This window comes from Opisthocomus hoazin, chromosome 5 (assembly GCF_030867145.1).
Source record: "Opisthocomus hoazin isolate bOpiHoa1 chromosome 5, bOpiHoa1.hap1, whole genome shotgun sequence".
Taxonomy (NCBI): Eukaryota; Metazoa; Chordata; class Aves; order Opisthocomiformes; family Opisthocomidae; genus Opisthocomus; species Opisthocomus hoazin.
The window spans coordinates 56,526,358-56,550,137 of NC_134418.1; the positions used below are offsets into that span (position 1 = coordinate 56,526,358).

At 45.6% G+C, this 23,780-nt stretch overlaps 1 protein-coding gene across 5 annotated transcripts in view; it reads right to left on the bottom strand.

Annotated features, from left to right (window-relative positions):
• Positions 1-23,477, bottom strand: part of SGMS2 (sphingomyelin synthase 2) — a 41,940-nt gene extending 18,463 nt beyond the window's left edge. For 2 of the 5 annotated variants that reach the window (XM_075421370.1, XM_075421373.1), the window contains exon 1: positions 23,394-23,477. The gene's annotated coding sequence lies outside the window, so the exon portion shown is untranslated. Of the gene's footprint in view, positions 1-20,106; positions 20,457-20,526; positions 20,555-23,393 lie in introns of those variants that run through there. The other 3 variants (XM_075421369.1, XM_075421372.1, XM_075421375.1) reach the window with 2 other exon arrangements.
• Between the last annotated feature and the right edge of the window lie 303 nt (positions 23,478-23,780).

The window sequence follows — 23,780 nt, forward strand, 5'->3', positions numbered from 1 at the left end:
TGCCTGGAAAACCTCATGAATGTTAGTTAAGAGGGATGATACAGACCTAACACATCCTCTATCATTGACAGTGAACACATGGATTGGCTAAAACTGATCACAAAATATGATCTCCTCCCTATTCTGGTCTTCCCCTCTACCTTCTTGCCACAACCACCAGTTCCTAACCCCACCTACCACCAAGCAGCAACAGCATGAGGCTCTCGTATCACAACCAACACCCCCAGTAAAACAGAGATGGAAATACAAAGACCTCTTTTTCAAGCCATTTGTTCAGAGGCTCAGACATCCAAACCTACATCCAGCTCACAGGATGAACATTTGTTTCCCTCCCACTTTTTTTTTTTCTTCCCAGCTTTTCATGCCACACTTTCTGAAGTAAAACCAGCTAAGTTTAATTGTAACACCAAGAAGTTAAGACTACTAAGCAATTTCAGCTACTACCATGATCAACCCACACAGATGTTTATGTAGGGGATTAGAAGAACAGCAGCACAGAATCCTTTAATAATATATTATTTGAGCTTCCAGTTTGCGATAACCAAAATTATATCAAGTTTCCTATATGTAACTGGGATTTTCATTGAAATGCTACATATCGAATTCAAGCACTACACAATTAAAACTGTTAAAAAAGTCACCACAACCTAAGCTTCCAATCCAATGGTCTTCCTTAAGCTTGTTCAAATGTTCCATTAGCTCAAGATTTTCTATTAATAGAAGAAAATACTTTCCACATTATGCTGACATGAAAAAAAAATTCCTTTTTATATTATTCAGTTAGTCAGGGAAGAAGACACTGTTTAGCTTTAAACACTAAACACTTAAGTACTACGTGCTCCAACACTTCCTTCATCTTTGTTTCTGCCACAGACGAACAAACAGCATACACACTTCCTTAGCATTACCTCTTCTCCTGCCTGGCACACTATCTCCCCACAACACCGTATATCATTAAGTAAAGTTTCAAGAGGATGGTAACAGTGGGACAGCAGTAGAAAATAATTACAAATGTCACCCAAATTCTTTTTGTCATACCTTTCCCAGACATTTTGCTATCTCCATCTGAGCTTCACCCTACAGGTCAGATGAAGAGGCTGAGAACAACACTATTAATGTGTTTTACTGCCCTGCACAGACCTACTCTTTATCTTAGTACCTAACTAAACATCTCCAAAAGAATTCAAACCTCTCTTCATTCTTCCCTGCTAAACTGCAGCCTTTGGTAAGCAATACTTTCTATCCTCTAGCATTTAACAATCCTGCATTGAACCCCACCGCAATAATGAAATCTTTTTATGCCAAGCCTCTCCTGAGGCTCAGCATAGAGGCTTTTACAATTCACAACAATCCTTTCATTTATTTTTCTTCCCCTTCTCTCCTAGCAGTTTGAGAAGTTTATTGCTTTTTTTAAAGCTTTTGAAAAGCATTTAAAGAACAAAGTTAGTCAGAAAGTATTTAAAGAACAAAGTTAGTGAAGCTCATCCCAAATTCCCATTTACTAAAACTGCAAGATTAAAGCTATTCCTGAAAAAAAAAAACAGCCAAGTACCATCTCCAGCATTGCTCCTACAAAAGCCATCATTAGATTCTCTCATTGTAGCATTAGACAACTGCTTTGTAACATCTACATCTCATCCATGCACACACAGCATGACTAAAAAGATACAAATGAAATTAATAATCTAGTCACTGGAGTTATAGTGATCTTATCCTACCAATTGGTAAAATCTGGTGTGAAAGTAGAGGTTACTCTGAATCTACACAGCATGCTTCCACAATATACTGCATCACATACCTCAGGTAGCAACTTCTGCTCTGTAAGCTACCTGCTATGCCCACGCAAGGCTTTTAGTCATCATTGAGCCTGTTATCTTTAGCAGTATAGGCAAGCAAAACATCACTCAAACTAATCAAGCATGAATGTGAAGTGGAAATACAAGTGGCCAAACCGTCTGCACTTGTATCAGTTGCACAGTATGCTGCAGCTGAATATTGTTTATTGTCCATTTCTTTTTTTAAAGACTTGAACAGTAACACTACTATCACTTTAAATTGAGTCAAGATACTACTTCCACAGTAAAAAGCACAAGCTGGAACCCAAGTCCAGTTCTCAGATTTGTCTTACTGTCCATGAGAAATGAAGGGGTGTGGGGTAAGAAAAGAATGTGTGATCAAACAAGATGTTTTGGAAAGAACTTTTGGAAAAAGTTATTTCCAAATATATTTCATAGCCCTTGGCCACATTTTCACATGAGCTCCAACACCTCTAAAACCTCCTTCTAAATAGAAAGCATTTTATAAAAATGATTCAAAAAGCATTTTAAAGCATTCTTATCCCACGTCCAGCCAGGCATCTATATACACACTGATTTGGGAGAGGAAGGGAGGACATAATGAGGTGTCACTTAGACCAGCTGAAATGTGGAAAGACTAACTACAAGATGACACACAGATTCTATAAACTGTTCCTCCAAAACACACTGCAGCAGCCAGAACTGCAGCTGGCAAAACTGTTTCAGAGAATAAAGTCAGTCTTATTTCTAGACTCACCAAGACTAGTGATGTTGTGAATGTGTGCTACGTAACCATGGTGTACAGTAAATAACAGATGAATCAACTAATTCCACGTGATCAGTTACAAAAGTCTAAGAAAAAAAACTGAGTGTTCAACTGGAACTAGTGTAATCAGTTTTAAAAGAAGAGAATGCAGAACTCAGCAAAATTAGAGCACAGTAAAAACAATTATTCTGGTCTACCAACTGGTGTCTTCTCATGAAGAATGACATCTGATTACATATTGCTATTTCTGCTGTGCTCCTGCATACATCTTCCTCAAAAATACCAATTATGCCAAAAGAGATTTGCATGTATCAGCAACGACAGTTCATGTAATGGCTCTAAAAGCGACCTTCTAACTTTAGGGCAAACTGACATAATCCAAGAGAATTATTGTCTAGCACAGAACTTGAAAACTAGACACTACAGTGGCTTGGATTTCAAAAGCGTTTATCAACACAGCACTACTGCAATCCAGGCCAGGTGCGCAGGTACCTGCCTAAACACAGGCCAGCACAAGGGCTGGCAGAATGTCGCCTCCGCTAAAATCAGCTGTTCCAGGAACCGCTGCTGCATGGTCATTTCACAGCTATACGCACTGCACATGCCTCTGCTCCTAACTACTCTCCTCAGGGAGAGTATCAGCTTCCCAGGAGTAAGACAGTGCATCCAAACATCACTGGTGCCAATACGACCCTAAGATCACATCAATTCTAGAGATACATCAAAGGACACGATGGGAAGTCTCACAGGGGCATAATCCAGAAGGTAAACCGTGCCAATTTCACTTGATAGTCACTACTTCAAACAGTACATAACATCACAATTTCATAGCTGCATGACTGAAGCACAGAAGTTAACACTTCACCTCACAACATGACAAGGACAATATTAAACATGTGGATACTGTGCCTTGCATGGCAGACATTGCATAATAAGAAACACCACCACAGTAGCAATTACAGGACTGCAAAGAGAGAGACAAAAGCCCTCTAGACTAATGCAAACTAATTAGGAAGAAAACAAAAGACCTATGTACATTACGCTACAACCTTAACATCTGAGTTGTACTAAGATGTTAATGACAGCTGCGACAGCCCGAGAAGATGGCCTGAAACATTCTACACTAATCCCAGCTCACGCAATCTGTTAAAACTGCTTTATCCAGACCAGATGCAAACATGGGGCTGGTTCAGGACTTGCCATACAAGCTGTCACCCAGAAGGGCATCTTTTATTTAGCTGGAAGCAGAAGTCAAGTTGAGATACTGGCACCTGTGTTAAGCTGCTCCACTCAGTGCATCAGTAATATTTAGAGTTAGTTCATGCAAACAGTCTAGGACATGCAATTTTAACTTATATTACAGGTCAGTTAATTTTATTTAACTGTATGAAGTACAGTTATCTCTATTGTATTTCTGTATAAACAAAGGCAGTAGATAACAAGTTACCCATACGTAGGGTGGTTTTTGTTGTTTTGGTTGTGTTTTGGGGTGGGGGGTGGTTTTTGTTTTGTTTTAGAAAAAGAACAGAAAGTCCCAGAGCCAATCTATTTTTTCCCTTGCTAATACTTTGACTTTCAAGAAGTCAAAGAGTCTTTTTCTGTTGGATTTTGTAAGAATTCTGTAGTTTAATTCCTTCAGAACACAGATTCTGTATCCTATACCACATATATTATCCTTTCCTAAAACTTCCCAGATAAGTTCCCATCACTCAGTATCTCATTCAAGACAAAGAATACACAAGAAATAGGTTTTCTATGTAACAGTATTCTAGCAAAGACTGGGAACAAGTCAGCTTGAAAATACATCCAGCCTCTGAGCAATCCAATTTCCTTTTGTTTAAGATAACGCACCCTGTGAGCTGCTTGAATACTCAGATGTGTGGGTCATAAGCAGAAAAGGAATGTCACATCTTTTGAGTAAAGACATCTTCCAAAGCCAAAAACGTTTCTTCCCACATTCTTAGGACAGCTATACGAAAGCATACACTCAAAACCAGTTATATCATATTCAACTCTGAAATAGTTCAGAGTAATTAAATATCCTAGTCTACAAAGGAGTATTCAGAGAAAACACTGAATATTCATACACACATATTTAGACACTTTCCAGCAAGAACTCAAGTTTCCACTAACTCTCCACATTTGAGCTAAAGTGCAGACTTCACAGCAGACAATTTTCAAAAAAATCAACCAACCAGCCACCAAAACCAAACCAAAAAAACTAGGCAACAAGTTACTATTCAGTTTAACTAAGTATACAAACCATTTACATCTCACATACAAGAGGCAGAATAACACAAGACAAGAGGATGCTTACACACCTACATACCTTCTCTACAGTAGTAACTCCATTCTGAACCGTTAGGTAAGAGGCTGGGTGTTGTCCGACATGTACCAGCATGAAGATCTATCTTAAATACAGCTTATCTGCAAACACACTTCACGAGCAGCCACTCTACAGGTGCTGCCTGGTTAAGAGGTAAGAACAGACATAGAGGTCCTCTCAAGACAAGGCTAGACGCAAGATACATCAGGCTGTACATTAAACATGAGGCCAAAACTGATTAACGGGTTTTGATGCCTTGATCTCCTCAGGAAGAATGTCCTGTTGAGTTACGGTATAGGTCAATTCATGAGTACATCTGGCCTATGTGCCTTCAACTCCAAAGACTTGCTTCAGGTGAAGAATTTCAGTCTGTTCCCTCAGACTAAGTCTGACATTTTACTCATAAATTTGTGTCAAAAATGGTGAGATTTAGCAGAGTGACAAGCAGCAGCTGCTTCACAGTTCAAACAATGCCCAAGAAATTCTAAACTAAGAAAGTGGAGAGGTTTTTTAGATGTAGACTTATTTCCAATTCACATACCTGGAATTATGAAGCAACATAGCACTAGCAAAAAAAAAAAAAGAAAAAAAAGGAAGCAGAGGCTGCCTTTGCTCTTTAACTCGATCTATAAAGTGTCTGAAACCTACAGGACTCATTAACATAAGAAAAGAGAGGGGTGGAAACAGTGTTTTAAAACAGTCCTAATAGCGGACAGAAAAAGTATTGTTATTTAGGATGACTTTTTTGTCGCTAAGACTGTCTTTTACTCTGTTGAATCACACTATTACAAATACACAGCAACAAAAACACTGTCTCGCAGTTCACAAGCCTTTGGTGAAAAGAGAAAGGCTTGTAACCTGATTCTAACTGAAAATACCACAGAATATCACTGTAAATGCACGTGTAGAGTAGATTCTTCATGTCCCATTTTCACCAGTGTGTAACCAAATCATAAGCTACATAATATCAGTCTAACACCTGCTGAGTAATGCCAACCATTAAAACTAGAGCAAACAGCTTCATAATAGTGTTAGGGAAGATTAATCAAGATAGAAGTTCTTTGACCAAATTATGTGAGGCCTAAGTACAACAGTCCTCTTGTAGCTGTCCCTATAATTACAATACTGACTTTGATAACCACCCTTTTTCTGCATATTACATGCACCACAGTCAAATTTTGACTAAACTGTGTTGACTTAAGCACACGTTCTAGAATGGCTTGCAGTGCTAAAAGCTTTGTGTCCAATTTCACTACAACAGGATACAGGGGGAGAATAGGAAGAAAGCCCACATGCATGCAAACTCAAAAAAAGTTGTGGATAAGGTAAAAGAACATAGTTCTAGTGTTTGCCCTCAATACAGCACAACAGAACAGAGCTCCTGCTTTCCTGCAGCTCTTCTCTACACTGTTGCCTTTGACAACAGATTCTGGAGGGGGAATACTGTCCCATTTTAACTTCAGTCATGAATTGAAATACTGAACTCCTCAAATGTCAGAGAGCTAGAGTTTAGTCCAAACCCTAAGAGTTTATTTTAAATTTTTTCTAAGCGCAAATCAAGAAAAAAACAAACACAAAACCCGGAAACTGTTTATGGGAACATTCACCCTGGGGAACACTCATCCTGCAGCATAAAACTCAGCCAGGCAGCTACTTACCTTGTTCAGATTGTTCAATGACTAAAAAGCAGTGCACATAGAAAAGCGTAAACTGCCTACAATCTGTAGAATTATGCTTTACAAAAAACACTACATATCAACAGAAAACAGTTTAAAGCAAGAAGCATAATTATTTGTATTTTTGTTAGAGCTGAAAACTTCTTTAGCCCAACTACTTTACCTTTGATACGACAGGCATTGTGCCTTGTCCTGTGGCTGGTCAGCTGAGGAGTATTTCATCCAGCTTTCAGAAGTCAGTACAAGTTACTGACTTTTACCATAGACACACACATTCCACCCCACTTCACATAGACTAGTTGTTCCACACAGAAGAAATGACTACTTATCATCATACTTAAGCCTGCTTATATATATGAAAACAGCTTAGCTTTTTCCTGCTTAGAGGAAGCTAATGACCATGGTTACCACGGGGGGGGGGGGGGGGGAGAAAACTATCCCCAACGGAAAGAGTTTGCCATTCAGCTATGTAGCATGTGTAGTATTCAATTTCATGGTGGTAACTACTATTAAGATGATGAATTTTAAGTAGTGTCTGCAAATTCAGGATACAATCACTGCACGGGCAAGTAGTTTAAACCCATAACACTCAACTCTTCACTAAATGGTCTTCATATTAACTTCTAAGTTCACTTTGGCACCTTAGAAGGAGTAATGCCTTTAATACTTCTTGCTGCAGAGCCAAACAGGATGCCAGCCCTTCCTGTCCAGACTGAAGTCCATCATGGAAGTTAACATATTTCTAGGAAAACAGAAACACTGAAGAGAGTTATTTTCCTATTTTAGTGCACGATCACTTTTAATGGTCGCGATCACTTTTCATAGTCAACACAGGATTCAAATAATTTCAGTCAATCCTCTTTCTCACAGGACAGAAAGCAGCACAACTTCACTTCCACGGACCACCTTCAGCTTCCTGGCATGTTTTCCACATCAAGCGGAGCTGTTTGTTTCTTTCAAAAATTTTCAAAATCACTCCCTATAGCTGCATGCAAAGTATACTTACACACTGAAATGAAATGATTCTGTGAAAACACAGAAGACTGAGCATCTGCACTTTTTCAATAACTGCAGATGAGCAAGTGTCTTAAGTTGGCCTTGCTACCTAAGTAGAGCCAAATTTTGTGCTCTTAATGAGCCTCTAGAAGACCAAGGTGGGATGCCAGGAGACAGGAACGAACTCTTGTCAAGTGATAGGCTCAAAACGGTGTACAAAATCAGAGCGAAATCAAATGAAGACAAGTCCGTGTTTCTGACAACACCACTGTAACAAACTCTCACATAGCACCTTTACAGATTAGTACTGTATTATCAAAACAGGAAAAGATACCAGCTTTGACAGAAATTTTGTCAGGCTCTTAATACAACTAAAAGTAACATGAGTTAACTTTTTAACGCTACAACATATTGATAGTTTCTATATGCCCCTGAAATAGTTAAGTTACCAGAAAAAACAGTAAGTACAAGCTAATCCAAAGTAGATCCATATCAATTAACGTCTCTTAGCATCAAACAACAAAAGAATTTTGCTTTCAAAATTTCAGTTTAAATGCTTTTGGTTTTACATTGAAATTGTCATACACAAATTTGAACCAGAATAACTAGCAGAGGAAGAAACAGAATTCTACATTAAGCATGTTTTAGCACTGTTAAGATAGTAACGCAGCATTCCAGTTTTCAAAGTGGCAGTGACGGGAACAGTTTGCTTCAATACAGTCTTGTGTTCAAGTCTCAAACCAAGACATGGGCAGTGGTATTTGGCACCGTTACAAAGCATCTACAAACAGCAAGTGCTGTTCCCTATTTACAAGGCTGATGTTGGGGGAGAAGTACAAAAAAAAAATCTGATGAGCTGTAATTACTGTAGAAATGTATCAGAACTATCAACCAGCTACAGGATTATATCGTGCCCTCCACATGAAAGACAGAATTAATGACTATGAGGCATGACCTTCTCTATTGCTGTTTAGCACATTATGCTACCTAAATAAGGACACTCTTTATTTAGGTCTGCTCCACTAACAAACTGTCCAGCACTTGAGTGAACATAGGCAGGAACTTGGGTGTGTGCATAAGCAAACATTTTGTCACTGTTGTGTACATTTCACACAACTGAAACTAATTGTGAGAAGTCAGTCAGCACTCATCACATAACAGCTTAAGATCTCAGGAGGCTAAGCAGAATAAAAGCTCTAAGAAGAGAAAAACTAAAAAGCACAAAAACATATTTCAACTAGAAAAAACAATCTGTGAAAGCAGGTGACTTCTTCATGAAGAATTTTAAAGGATTTTTACAGATGAAATTGTTCTATTAAAGATACATTGGGAAGGTAACGTATGCCGAAACACTTATAACACTTCAGTGAAGGAAAACCATCACTTTTTGCTTAGGCTTTAAACTAGGTCTTAGAAGATGCAGGTTCTAGACAGGTTCTGACACAGAGGCTTGCTGTTTGAGGCTGGACAGATTCCTGCACTCCAACAGGCTTACAAAATCCACTTATTTTACGGTTAACAAAGATTTTAAAAAGAAAAACAAACCAACCAGCCAACTTTAAGTTCTAGTATTAGACACATGAACACCAGAGATCTGTGATTAAACAAAACAACAAAACTCTTGCAATTTGCACTCCACAAATGCAAATTCTAATGACACTTTGCCATTAGAACTTGCATAAAGACAAAAAACACCAAATAAACATACTAGTATGATTTAACCCACATTAATGCTTAAAACTCCATTCTTGGAACATTTGACTTTACAACAGTAGCAAGACTGACCTGAGCCTAAGATATCAACAGTGAGACTAGGCAAAAACATCCTCTCTCCCAAATGAATAAAAGTTACATAGGTCCTCACGGGACATACTGGTTTCTGAGAAGTGACTGGCAAACCTGCCTCTGAAACACCGTATTTCACTAAGAACATTACCAGCTGCCTGGGGAGTTTCCAAAAACCACTGAATACAAACTGCTGCAGGCAGTTTGTAAATTCTCAGATGGGGGATTAGAATGAACAGCTTAAATATACTAGCTTCATGGTTTTGCTTTGCTCACTTTTGTTTGATTTCTCTCATGATGTCCATCTCTTTCGCCATCGGACTAACATTACTGTAACTGAAGATACACATTTATTCATCATTTGTACTCCAAACTTTTCTGTTCAGTTTCAGCTACGACATTCTTATGTCATATCTAAGAAACTGAATTCAACTCTACACACTCCATTTAAGATTCCAGACTACTGCTAAATCAAAAGTAATCCTGAATGAGTTTAAATTTAGCCATTCTTAAGTAAAAGTGTCCCTAAGCGCTCTGCATCAGCTCATCTTAAATCACCCAAGTTAAGATGATGCAACCTTCCAAAACATTCAGTGCTGCACCCAAGAGGCTCAGCGCCTTTTCTCCAGGAATAACAGGTGTACAACCCTAATCCACCTTGCATCAGTAACCACTGACACATAAAAACACCTAGTGTGATGCTTACTGTATAGCACAGTATTCTAATAACATTTAGCCTAAGGAAATCTGAATATACAGAGAATAGGAAATGGAGGACTACAGAAGAAAGCAGCAAGAAATTAACTCTAAAAGCCAGGAGTAGCAAGACATTGCTTTCTGCAGCAGCAATGCTTACCTTTTGTAAGCCTCAGTTCCACTGACAGCAGCAACTTAGTGTTTGTTTACAAAGTTCACAAAGAATTAGTGGGATGTCCTTGAAACTCAAACATGGCAGTTCCAAGTTAACCTACATAAACTGGGGAAGGTACACGAAAGCAAGACACCTAATTTTTTGTTCAGGTACCTTCCAGTGAACAGGATGTTCTCCTTTTCTGGGGTTACACATCAGAAAGTATTTTATCTGGAAAATTAAATAGTTCAATATTGAATACATGCTTTTTTACTGTAAAACTGACTCGTCAGAGTGAATGCAATGAAGTTTTCCTGAGTAATCGTGCTCAAGAAATATTTTCTTTGACGATTTAGACCTGAACACTGTTTTATCAAGAACCATTCTATTTGCAACAATTAACAGCTTCAGATACTCTGACAAACTACTTTAATTTCTTCATCCGCACAACAGCCTAGACTTCAATATTTTTTTAATGCCACCGGACTGAAAACAAGCAGACCTGCATCTGACACTGTATATTTTGAAGGGGACTTAACACACAGTATGTCAGGAAGTTTTACTCGGCAACCACAAGCATGCCCTCCAGGCACAGCAGTCCTCCTGTATCGCAGACACCCTCTAGCTAACATACATGTAGTAAGTAACAGCTTTTCCCAAAGCTGATTTGGTTTTAGTATACAGTTCAGTCCTATTAAAATTTGTATCAGCATCTACAAAGCAGACTTCCAAAACCAGTTACATTGGTAAGAAGTACATTATTCTTCGTATTACACCTATCTACACTCAAGGGCTACTCTAAGGAAGAAAAACAGTGATAACACAAGCAAGTGTCCTCACACACGAGAGGCTCGCAATTACTGACGTTCTGAAGCCTCGCTAAAAGTCTAGTTGACTATACTGGTTCAGTATAGTCACAAAATATCTTTCGAGCAGGTGCAGAATCAACAAGACAGAGCTATGTGTTACATAAAACTTCCCCATCAGCAGCTCTTAAGGTCTTCAGCATCTGCTGGGACAGCGGTGCCTGAATGCCTGACATTCTTATTGCCCACAGCATCTTCGGGGACAGTGGTGCCCATGGTACAAACAATCCTCCCAGCAGAGATCTCTGAAGACAGTGGACCTAGTGTTACATTAATCTTCCCAGCGTCTGTTTGGACTACTGTAATACCATGTCCATATTAAATAAAGTATCACAGCATCCGTATTGTCCACTCCCCACAAATAGCATCAAAGAACGTTGTTGGCCAACATCCCATCAAAATCAGAAAAAAAACCCCAAACAGAAGATGCATGTAATTTTGTATTTTGTACAAATATCTGCATCTTCAAGTCCATTTCTATACCAGGAGACTTCACTGTAACGAGCCATTCCTTAAAAAAAAAAAAAAACACACCCTTCTTTTACATTCCCTGGTCCTTAAGGAAAACTACTCATTTTTTAAATCCATCACTTGTCTCAATACTTTAATTTTTTTAATCCTTAAAAAAACCCAACTTACTACTTTCCAGTCTTCATACTTTTATTTGGTGTATTAATACACTATAAATAAAGAATTCTGTGGTCTATAGAATGAAAAACACTTGACATTAAGTCTTTGTTTTGGTTTCGGCTGCCACCGGCAACAAAAGCGCCACGCGGCCGCCCCTCCCCCAGCCGGTGTGCGGAGGAGCATGGAAAGAAAGAGGCAGAAACTGGTGGGTCGGGATAAGGGCAGTTTAACAGAACAGCAAACAGAGGGAAACAGGAACAACAACGATACAAATAAGGAGAAAACACAACCACGAACCGTACAACAGCCGCTCTCCCGAAACCGGACCGGCGCTGCGCCCCCCCAAGCCGCGAGTGCCTTCCCGCCACCCCCCCACCCCCCCCCCTCCACCGGAACCCAGCGTGACGTCACAGGGTATGGAATACCGGGCTCTGTTTGGCCAGGTGGGGTCAGCCCCCACCCCCCGGCTGTGCCCCTTCCTGGATTCCGGTGAAAATTAACCCTGTTCTGGCCAAACCCAGGACATTATCCACCCCTTATTCCATACCATCTACGTCATGCCCAGGTCCCCCATTGTCCAGTTGATCACCACCACTTCTCCTGTCTCCAGATATCATTCCTTTAGTCTATGGATCATCACTCTAAAGTGTCCATTGAGTTCATTTAATCCATGACTTCAGGCTCCATCTGTCGTTATGGTCTTCCGTGGCAGGAGAGGTGATGTGTGGTGATGGGCGGTCACTTGCTGCATCCGGAGCTCACGGCTGATGTATCTGGTGCGGCCCGTGCCCACAGTCTGCAGGAGATGTTGATCTTGATGAAGTTGCTGGATGCCAGTTGTTGAAAACCAGGTCCAGTTCCATCATCGCTGTGCTCTGATAGGTTTTCATCGAAAAAGTCCATCCTTCTTTAATCTGGACGATTCTTACTATGCTACTACTGGTACAACATATAACAATTATAACAGTGATAACAGACAGTGACAGGGTTATTTAACAATTAACTTTATACAATTTATTTATGGACTATTCTCGCCCAAAATTAAATCCCCATGAGGTACACATTGGACTTCCCCATCCTTCCGCATTACCCACCAGGTACACCCAGGTCCTTGAGCAAAGGCAATCCCGCGGACGGGCTTGCCTTTGCCCGAGGCAGGACTAACCCAAACCGTCTTCCCTAACATGTTCCGCATGTGCACTACAGGGACTTTATCCCCTTCTACAGGGCGCTGAAGTTTTGACTGGGCAGGACCAGCCCGGTTGGTGGACCCTCTGGTGTTAACCAACCAGGTGGCCTTTGCTAAATGAGTATCCCAGTTTTTGAAAGTCCCACCCCCCATTGCCCTCAAAGTGGTTTTTAGCAGCCCATTGTAACGTTCAGTCTTTCCAGAGGCTGGTGCATGGTAGGGGATGTGATACACCCACTCAATACCGTGTTCTTTGGCCCAGGTGTCTATGAGGCTGTTGCGAAAGTGAGTCCCGTTGTCCGACTCGATTCTTTCGGGAGTGCCATGTCGCCACAGGACTTGTTTTTCCAGGCCCAGGATGGTATTCCGGGCGGTGGCATGGGGCACAGGGTAGGTTTCCAGCCATCCGGTGGTGACCTCCACCATTGTGAGCACATAGCGCTTGCCTTGGCGGGTTTGTGGCAGTGTGATGTAGTCAATCTGCCAAGCCTCCCCGTATTTATATTTTAGCCATCGTCCTCCAGACCACTGAGGCTTTACCCGCTTGGCTTGCTTGATTGCAGCGCATGTCTCACATTCATGGATAACCTGTGCAATAGTGTCCATGGTCAAGTCCACCCCTTGGTCACGAGCCCATCTGTATGTCGCGTCTCTTCCTTGGTGGCCCGAGGTGTCATGGGCCCACCGAGCTATAAAGAGTTCACCCTTATGTTGCCAGTCCAGATCCACCTGAGCCACTTCAATCTTAGCAGCCTGATCTACCTGGTGGTTGTTTTGATGTTCTTCAGTGGCCCGACTCTTAGGGACGTGGGCGTCCACGTGACGGACTTTTACAGCCAACTGCTCTAGCCGGGCAGCAATATCTTGCCACAATGGGGCAGCCCAGATAGGTTTGCCTCTGCGCTGCCAGTTGTTCTTCTTCCATTGCTGCAGCCACCCCCACAAGGCATTGGCCACCATCCAAGAGTCAGTGTAAAGATAGAGCACTGGCCACTTCTCTCGACTGGCAATGTCTAAAGCCAGCTGGATGGCTTTCACCTCTGCAAACTGGCTGGACTCACCTTCTCCCTCGGAAGTTTCCGCGACTTGTCGTGTAGGGCTCCATACAGCAGCCTTCCACCTCCGCTGCTTCCCCACAATGCGACAGGACCCATCCGTGAACAGGGCATACTGTTTCTTATCTTCTGGCAGCTGGTTATACAGTGGGGCCTCTTCAGCACGTGTCACCTCCTCCTCTGGCGATGCTCCAAAATCTTTGCCTTCCGGCCAGTCCATTATTACCTCCAGAATTCCTGGGCGACTGGGGTTTCCCATTCAGGCGCGCTGGGTGATCAGCGCGACCCACTTACTCCACGTAGCATCGGTGGCATGATGTGTAGAGGGGACCCTCTCTTTGAACATCCAGCCCAGGACCGGCAATCGTGGAGCTAGGAGGAGCTGTGCTTCAGTGCCGACCACTTCTGAAGCAGCTCGAACGCCTTCATATGCTGCCAGAATCTCTTTTTCAGTGGGAGTATAGCGGGCCTCGGATCCTTTGTATCCCCGGCTCCAGAACCCCAGGGGTCGACCTCGAGTCTCCCCTGGTGCTTTCTGCCAGAGACTCCAGGTTGGGCCATTCTCCCCGGCTGCAGTGTAGAGCACGTTTTTAACATCTTGCCCTGACCGGACTGGACCAAGGGCTACGGCATGAACTATCTCCCGTTTAATCTGTTCAAATGCCTGTCGTTGCTCAGGGCCCCATTCAAAATCATTCTTCTTCCGGGCCACGTGGTACAGAGGACTCACAATTTGGCCGTAATTTGGGATGTGCATCCTCCAAAAACCCACAACACCCAGGAAGGCCTGTGCTTCCTTTTTGCTGGTTGGTGGAGACATAGCTGCTATTTTGTTGATGACATCCATTGGGATTTGACGGCGCCCATCCTGCCATTTTATTCCCAAAAACTGGATCTCTTGCGCAGGTCCCTTTACTTCGCTTAATGGCGAAACCGGCTGTCAGAAGGATCTGAACTATTTTCTCCCCTTTCTCGAAAACCTCCTCCGCTGTGTCACCCCATATAATGATGTCGTCGATGTACTGCAGATGTTCTGGGGCTTCACCCTTTTCCAGTGCAGTCTGGATTAGTCCATGGCAAATGGTGGGACTGTGTTTCCACCCCTGGGGCAGTCGGTTCCAGGTGTACTGGATGCCCCTCCAGGTGAAAGCAAACTGTGGCCTGCACTCTGCTGCCAAAGGGATGGAGAAGAATGCATTAGCGATGTCAATTGTAGCATACCACTTGGCTGCCTTTGACTCCAGCTGATATTGAAGTTCTAGCATGTCTGGCACGGCAGCACTCAGCGGTGGTGTGACTTCATTCAGGCCACGGTAGTCTATTGTCAGTCTCCACTCTTCAGTAGATCTTCTTACTGGCCATATGGGACTATTAAAGGGTGAGCGAGTTTTGCTGATCACTCCTTGACTCTCCAGCTGGCGGATCAGCTGATGAATGGGGAGAAGGGAGTCTCGGTTGGTACGATACTGTCGCCGGTGCACCGTTGTGGTCGCGATGGGTACCTGTTGTTCTTCAACCCTCAGCAACCCCACAACGGAAGGATCCTCCGAGAGACCAGGCAAAATGGACAGCTGTTTAATTTCTTCCGTCTCCACAGCAGCTATGCCAAAAGCCCACCGATACCCCTTTGGGTCCTTGAAATAGCCTCTCCTAAGATAGTCTATCCCAAGGATGCACGGAGCCTCGGGGCCAGTTACAATGGGGTGCTTCTGCCAGTCCTGCCCAGTGAGGCTCACTTCAGCCTCCAGTACACTCAGCTCTTGGGACCCCCCTGTCACTCCTGAAATGCAAATGGACTCTGACCCTTTGAACTCTGATGGCATTAAAGTACACTGTGCACCAGTGTCCACTAGAGCTTTATACTCTTGTGGATCTGACGTGCCAGGCCACCGAATCCACACCGTCCAATAGACACGGTTGTCCCTTTCCTCCACCTGGCTGGAGGCAGGGACCCTCTAATCCTCGTCAGAGAATTTGCTGCTCACTTGCTGTAAAAATGACTTGGAGGTCCCCTCCAGAGGATCAGAATCAAGGTCAAACTTTCTACCTGGTCTGGAGAGCTGGCTTCTGGAAACTGGAGCGGCACTTTTCCTAACAGAATCCCCTTTGGTGATTGTTTTACCTCGCAACTCACGTACTCGGGCCTCTAGACTTGAGGTGGGTTTTCCATCCCACTTCCTCATGTCCTCTCCGTGGTCACGCAGGTAAAACCACAGGGTGCCTCGGGGTGTATAGCCTCTGTATTCCCTCTCCTGAGCAGAGAAATGCTTGCCCCTAATAGCTGAGACACTGGCCCGTACAGGTGGGGAGTAGGACATACTCTGTTCGAGTCGCTGGACCTTCTGGGACAATTTATTTACAGCTGAGACAAGGGAGGAAGAGAGACTTTCCTCATATTGGCGGAGTCTGACAGCCACCTCATCCACTGTTGGTGCCTCTTTACCTTTCCAGTTTACAACTGCCAGTGAGTTGGCATGCGAGGAGGGTGCACTCCGCACAAACTTCCTCCACATGGATTGTGAGCACTGAAGTTCATCTGGGTCTGTGGGTACCTGCTCATCGTCTGTGTCACAGTAAACCAGCTCCCGCACAGCTAATTTCCTCAAGTACTGAATACCCCTTTCCATATTGGTCCACTTGCCAGGATAGCATACAAAATCGTCACTGAAGGGGTACCTCTCCCTCACGCCTGACAGAAGTCTCCTCCAGAGGCTGAGGATTTGTTCCTTTTTCCCAATGGCCTTGTCAATGCCCCCATCCCTGGCCAGGGATCCCAGCTGCTTGGCTTCCTTGCCCTCTAATTCCAAGCTGCTGGTCCCGTTATCCCAGCACCGCAGCAGCCAGGTGGCAATGTACTCGCCAGGGTGGCGGCTGAAATCTTTCCGCATGTCTCGCCCAGGGACAGGGACCGGGTGATGATCTCTGTCTCTATCTCCTGCGATGACCCTGGCTCATCGTCATCCCTCCCAGAGCGATCTGCTCTCTTTGCGTCTTTCTTTAGTTTTACAGGGGCAACTGCTACCGGCACAGGTTGGTCATTGGGCTCAGCCACGCTGCCTGCAGCTGGAGCTGGGGCTGGAGCAGCTGCTGTGCCTGCCAGGGAAACCGAGGCAGACCCTGCAGCTGTGGCAGCGGCGGTGCCAGTCTGGGGGGCTGTGACTGCCTGCTGGGCTGGAGGGGCTGCAGGGCCGGCTGGGGGGGCAGCGCCAGTCACAGTGCCTGCCGCTTCGCTTCCCCCCCTTTCCCCTTTAAGGCACTGAACAGTGTTGAACAGGGCTCGGTAGGCATGGGCCAGACCCCAGCACATTGTGGTGATCTGTGTCTCTCTGGAGTTCCCAGGGTGGCAGCACACTCTTTGCAGATATTTTACCAGATTATCCGGATTCTGTATTTGTTCAGGGGTGAGTTTAAAACACACCGGTGGTGCCCACTGCTCTAGACATCTGCCCATGCTGTCCCACACACCCAGCCACTCACAGCTATCCAGCCCCGGGGTAGGTCTCTGCAGGATGTTCTTAACGACTTGCTTAACCCTAAACAAAACCCAGAACCCGTTCAGCAGGCAGAACAAAAGGAGAGTGCTGCCCTGAGCATCCCATGGGTACTCGAAATTCTCAAAAGCAGTTAGGACCAGCCTGAGGAAGAGAGGGGGGGCGAAAGAGTGGGGAAGGTATCCCCTTCGGCTTTCCCCACAGACTGGGTTTGATTATTAACAAAATTCTAAGACATAGGATCCGAGGTACGGAAATGACCGCAGAGCCGCATGCAAATACAAGACTAATTTCATGCACAGTGATGTTATCATATCATAAGTCGATATCGTAAGGTAGAGCAAAATTATCATCCTGATCTTTTTCCCAGCGATGATGAACAGCATGGCAGTAAACACATACAGCAAGTAAGGATTTACGTAGCACAGATATTTGATCAGTCAGAAACATTTTTACCGGCGACTTTAACTAGCACAGTAAATGCGTATAATAAATTTTAACAAAATCTATGAAAGCAGTTTTAACACCCGCTGCTCAGCCCTGCCGTTATCCCCGCTCCACGTCTGGGCGCCAATTTAATGTTTTGGTTTCGGCTGCCGCCGGCAACAAAAGCGCCACGCGGCCGCCCCTCCCCCCGCCGGCGTGCGGAGGAGAATGGAAAGAAAGAGGCAGAAACTGCTGGGTCGGGATAAGGGCAGTTTAACAGAACAGCAAACAGAGGGAAACAGGAACAACAACGATACAAATAAGGAGAAAACACAACCACGAACCGTACAACAGCCGCTCTCCCGAAACCGGACCGGCGCTGCGCCCGCCCGAGCCGCGAGTGCCTTCCCGCCGCGCCGCCCCCCCCCACCGGAACCCAGCGTGACGTCACAGGGTATGGAATACCGGGCTCTGTTTGGCCAGGTGGGGTCAGCCCCCACCCCCCGGCTGTGCCCCTTCCTGGAGTCCGGTGAAAATTAACCCTGTTCTGGCCAAACCCAGGACAGTCTTTTATTCAGCTCTCCCACAGACAGGGAGGTATGGGTAGGGGATTGGGGTTTTTTTAAGTTATAAGGAAATACGAAATTTTTCACAATACTGCATCCATGATGTAATACTTCTGATGTCTACTTATAAAGTTAAGTTTTGAATTCAGAAAAAAATAATTTATGAAAACAGGATTGTTAAGCCCTCTCATTTGTGTCCTACAATACTATAATCACAAGATGTTTTATGATCCAGAAAAATAGATGCACATCAACATGCCAACCATGGCTCAATATTTAACATTTAAGGGTACATAAAGTCATTCTTGATTGAGGTTACCAACCTAAGAGTAGAAAAAAAACAAATCCACCTTTGCTCTCATCAAGTTTTCATTTCTCCACTGTATAAGCTCACTTCAAGGACAGTACAGAAATCAATTTCATTAGCGGCCTTTATCTACATACTATTGCCATCACCTTACAGTTTCACCTAACATTTTCCCCACCACCACTTTGATTTGCCCAAATACCCCTTGTGACAGCACACACTACATGGCATACGCTTGAAGAATATTCTTCTGCAGGACACAGAAACAAGTATATGCTTCTCTAAAAATCAGACAGCGGTTATAAATTTTTACTGAAAAAGCCATGTAAATCCTATCCAAAAGGAAAAAAAAAAAAAAAATGGAAGCAAGCACATTGACCTCTCTAGTCAATTAAGCCCCAGGTTGTTGATTTCATAGAGAAAATGTGCCCTGTCAAACAACACACATAAGCAACTACATTAAATATAATTTAAAAAGCAGTTTGTTTTTTAGGCAAATCGTTTAATAAATGCAACTTAAAGTAAAGCCTGCCAGAATTCCTGTAAGGCCTGCTGTCTCAGAAAACACTGTGCACCTGTTTGGTTTATGTTAACACCTCTATGGAACCATTCATCTACATAATTAACTGTGTATAAAATAATAGCTGTGAAGTGGTTTGAATATAGATATTTGATTTTCTAAGATCTTAGAAAAAATAAAAATATTAGAAATGGATGAAACTGAACAACAGTCTACATCATATTCCAGGAGTTTCATTACCTTGCCAGAAGATTATGCGTTAACTGCTTTTAACAAAGATTTTGAGCTAAATTCAAGCCAGAAGCCATGCAACTTTCCTACAAACGCACTGTGCCACTAACTCCAGAAGTTCCGTTCCGCTGCGCTTCAGGAAGTTGAAGAGCGGCCTCAACAGAGCAGGCACACCGCAACAAAGCCCATACCCTCCGGCAACGCACCTTCACACCGCCATTCCCACCCTTCTAGGGAGCCTTTACCTTCCCGAGCTGAAATCGGGCATTTCACACTCCCCTCCTGTCCCGCCGGGTACGCGGCACCACGCCTGTCAGACACGCACACACGGCCCACACCAGCCACATACAATGCTCCTGGCTGTCCATGCTCCATGCATTACATTTTTGCAAGAGAAATCAAAACAGCAGGTGCCCTCCCTAATTAGCGGGACCTCTTCAAGAGTGAAATCAAGACTATTTTACAGGTAACACACACACACTCCAGAAACGGCAGAGACCGCAAGCGCAGGACTGCTGTTCCCGGCCTTCGTCCCGCTCACACGCAGACGTCTCCTCTGACGGGGGTTCTCCGAGGGCCCGCCTGCGGTACCGCCAGGCTTCCAGCCCACCTGTGCCGCTCCCCGCTCACCTGCTCAGCCGCACACGCCAGCGCTGGCGCCGCCGGCCGTTCCTCCTCTAACGGCAGCCGGCAGGTCCTGTGGTGCCGCGCGGTTCCTCACCGTCAGGCACTCCCACCGCTGGAAGCAGCCAGAAAGTTTGCCACAACCTCTACCTTCCCCCGCAAATCGCTCTTCTCCTTCCTGGCGACGGGGACTGGCTCTGAGGGCGTCAGCGGAGGCGACACTTCTGGGAGCGGGCTGCTGCCGGCCGCGCTACCTCAGCAGCGCCGCAGCTGGAGGCGGCTGCGGGGCCGGAGGCGCAGCGGGCAGCGCTCGCTCGGGGCCGCCGCCGTGTTTACCGCCAGCCTCATGCTCGCCGCGGTCCGCCCTGACATCACTCACTCCCTCGCACGCGCGCCCGCCCCCTCCATTTCCCCACCGTGACTCACCCCGGCGCCGCCGCTACTCGGAGGCAGGGCCAGCCCGGCCGGCACCACCTCCCCGCAGCCCCCGCCCGCCGCTCAGCCTGCCGCTGCGCCGGCCCGCCCGGCCGGGCTGGCGCCTCCCCGCGGGTGCGCGGGCTCTCGGCCGGCGCGGAGATGCCGGAGCTCGGCGGCGGCTCCCCCGGCCCCGGCCGCCGTGCCCACAGCCGCGGCTGCTCCCGGACCCGACTTCGCTGGAGGGAGGGAAGGGCCCGGCCCCTCCGCGCCCAAACGGCTGCGCCCGCGCGACGCCTGCCCGGCGCGTGTCGGAGGCGCGCGGTTTCCGCAGCAGATCGCGACAGGCGGAGCGCGGCGCAGACGGCGCCCCGGGATTCGGCGTTTTCCCTCCCGCAGGCTCCGCGCGAGCGGTGTTCCGTGACCGGCTGCGCGGCCGCGCTCCCTGTTGCTGCGTGAACACGCACGGGCACCCGCAGCGCTGAACCGGGGGGAGCCTCACGGCACCCTGCACTGCCGCCCCCCCCGTTCCCGTGACTGGGCGATGCGCCCTTCAACACGAACCTGCGGTCGCGACAGGGGCGGCGGGGCGGGTCGCAAAGCCGCGGGCATATGCGTGGTTGCAGGTACTGGACTACAGGCAGGTCTGTGCGGAGCTGGGTTTTGGTGGAAAGTGTTACACAACGAGGATAACGGCAGAGGAACCGTGCAAGAGTGGAAATAGTCACGAGAGTAAAAAAACGTATCTAGAGGCAAACATACACATAGATACAGCACATGCTTGACAGAGGCCTCTTTCTTTTTAACCTTCCTTCCTTAAATGGCTTTTTTGATTAAAAAAAGGGGGGAAAGTTACTGGCGTTTTTCTAAATTATTTATATAAAACAGTCATCTGAAACGCTGTCTTTGGTTTTAAATGATATTCTTTGAAGCACTGCGTTTGAGAGCGCGAAACCCAACAGCACATTACCCCCGGCTCAAGGCTACGCTCCGCACCAACCCTGCGAGCCCACGGCCGCGGGCCACCCGCTGAGGGAGGCAGCTCCCGCCGCTCGGAGGTGCGTCTGACGAGCAGCCTGCGGGAGATGGTCGGTAACTACTTCGGTGACTACTGTTTGCAAGCCTTGCATAGCAACAAACTTCTGAGAGCAAGTGGCATATTTGTGAAGTCAGAGAACTTGGCAAAGGAATTAGCAGCACGTCTCTTGATCATTGCCTTAAACCAGATTAACCCCACAAGGTCCGTTTCAGACAAGAATTACGAGGGAGAGAACTTCAGACTTGCAGAATGATGACTTACTTTATGAGGAAAAAGAAACCTCTCACACACATACAAAACTCCATGGGGAGACCAACGTGCCAGTCACATTCCCTCTCACCTCGGATGGGAGGAAGAGAGAAGAAGAGTTTTGAGGAAAAAAGATTACTGTTCCTTTCAGCTGGAACAAGCCCAGCATCTTTTTCATTACCATTTATTCCCCCCCTCTTTCATGAGATCAGCAGGGATATTATTGGAAACAGTAATTCTGTGAACAAACACAGCCAGCCTGTGCATTAAAATTCTGACTATTTCCAACGAGACTCCCAAGCAGTTTTCAAAGGCAGCCACCACCAGAATCCTTCTTACTTCTGCCATGGGACAGAACTAAAGCTGCAAGACGGGGTTTGGGGCAGGGGGGAAGCAAGAAGCGGATAGGAATTTCTAGTTCAAGCTGACTTTACAGTTTATAGACAGAGTAAACAGTGGCACAAAAAAAAACCCTACTGTGTAGCCAAGCCATAGCAGACATCTCAGCAGAAATTTGATAGGGAAAAACTATTTATCTGTGCTCAGCCTAAGTAGTTTCAGACTAATGAATTGTACAAGCACACCTGTTCTAATGAGCTCACACATATTTGTAGCCTTTATTACAACAGTGTTAAGGGCAGATGAAAACACAGAGGTATTTTACACTGACGTGTCCCATACCCCCCCATATGTATAGTCCCTCATAATTCTTCCTTGCTTTTTCTTCAAGTAGCACATAAATCAGGGTAATCCTGCAAACTACTTCTATACAGGCCTAACGTTATGTTCTGGACCCTGGTTCTCACAACAGCCGCATTGTGTCTATGGAGGTGCTAGCTGATACTCCTACCTTGAAACAGATGAGGTAACTCCAGAATGAGTTATTACTCCCATCCAATTATGGAAGAATAAAACACACTAAAGCCAAACATATATAGAATATCAATTCATAAAGAGATTCTTCATCAGCATACACTCACCAAACACTTAACACCTAACAAAAATGAGCTTCATTACATTAGAATTAGACACATTTCAGCAGTAACATGAATTCTACACCTCCAGCTACTTGATCAATTCAGTAGCTCTTTTTCATCAAGGGCTTTAGAACAAGGAAAAAAAGCTTACCTTTTAGTTGCACCATTATTCACTATTTTTTGGCAAATGAACAAGTGGATGAAAAGATAAGCCACAAAAGAAGTAAGACAAGTTTTTCCACTTCACGAGCATCACAGTTCAAAAGTACACAGCACTGCCCTGCCATTGTAGGAGCCAGGACCTTGAGCAACACATCTATAAATCACCACAGCCATCACAACCATACGCTCAGATGCTTCAAGAGCAAGCCCACCTTAACCAGCCAGTAGGAGCAGAACCCAAATAACTACACAAAGAAAGAGAATACTACCTACTGCAAAGCCCTCAGCTGCCAAGGCAAGCACTGCTACACAAAGCCTACACACTTAGCAGACTTTGATTAACATCACCACTTCCCAAGAAGACCCATCAGCAACGAAACCTCAGCGGAGTTCGCTATCAAGCCACCGAACCCGCCCTGAGCCCCAGCCGGGGAGTACAGCCCGCACGCTACCTGCAGCCTCCTGCCCCGTCCCCGCTGCCGAGACCGCGCGGCCGCGCGCCCTCCGCAGGCTTTCAAAGGAGGCGGGAAGCGGCGGCAGGCCAATGGCGGCCGGGGGCGCCGGCCCGCTGCCGGGAGGGGAGGGAGCGTGGCTGCCCGCCGCCGCCCGCGGTAGCCAGGCTGGCCTGCAGTGGCGGCCTGCCCAGCGCGGGGCCGCCCGGGGCGGGGAGGGGGGAGGCTGTGTGCGTGTTTGGTTTTACTGGCGCTGTCAGCATTCGCACTGCTTGAAGCCAGAGGTGCTTTAGAAGCTGTGAAAGAAGAGAACCGGTTCCGTTTCTTTAAACCAGTTTCCCTTACGACTGAAGCCAAACATTGATTTTCTATCTAAAAATACTGGCA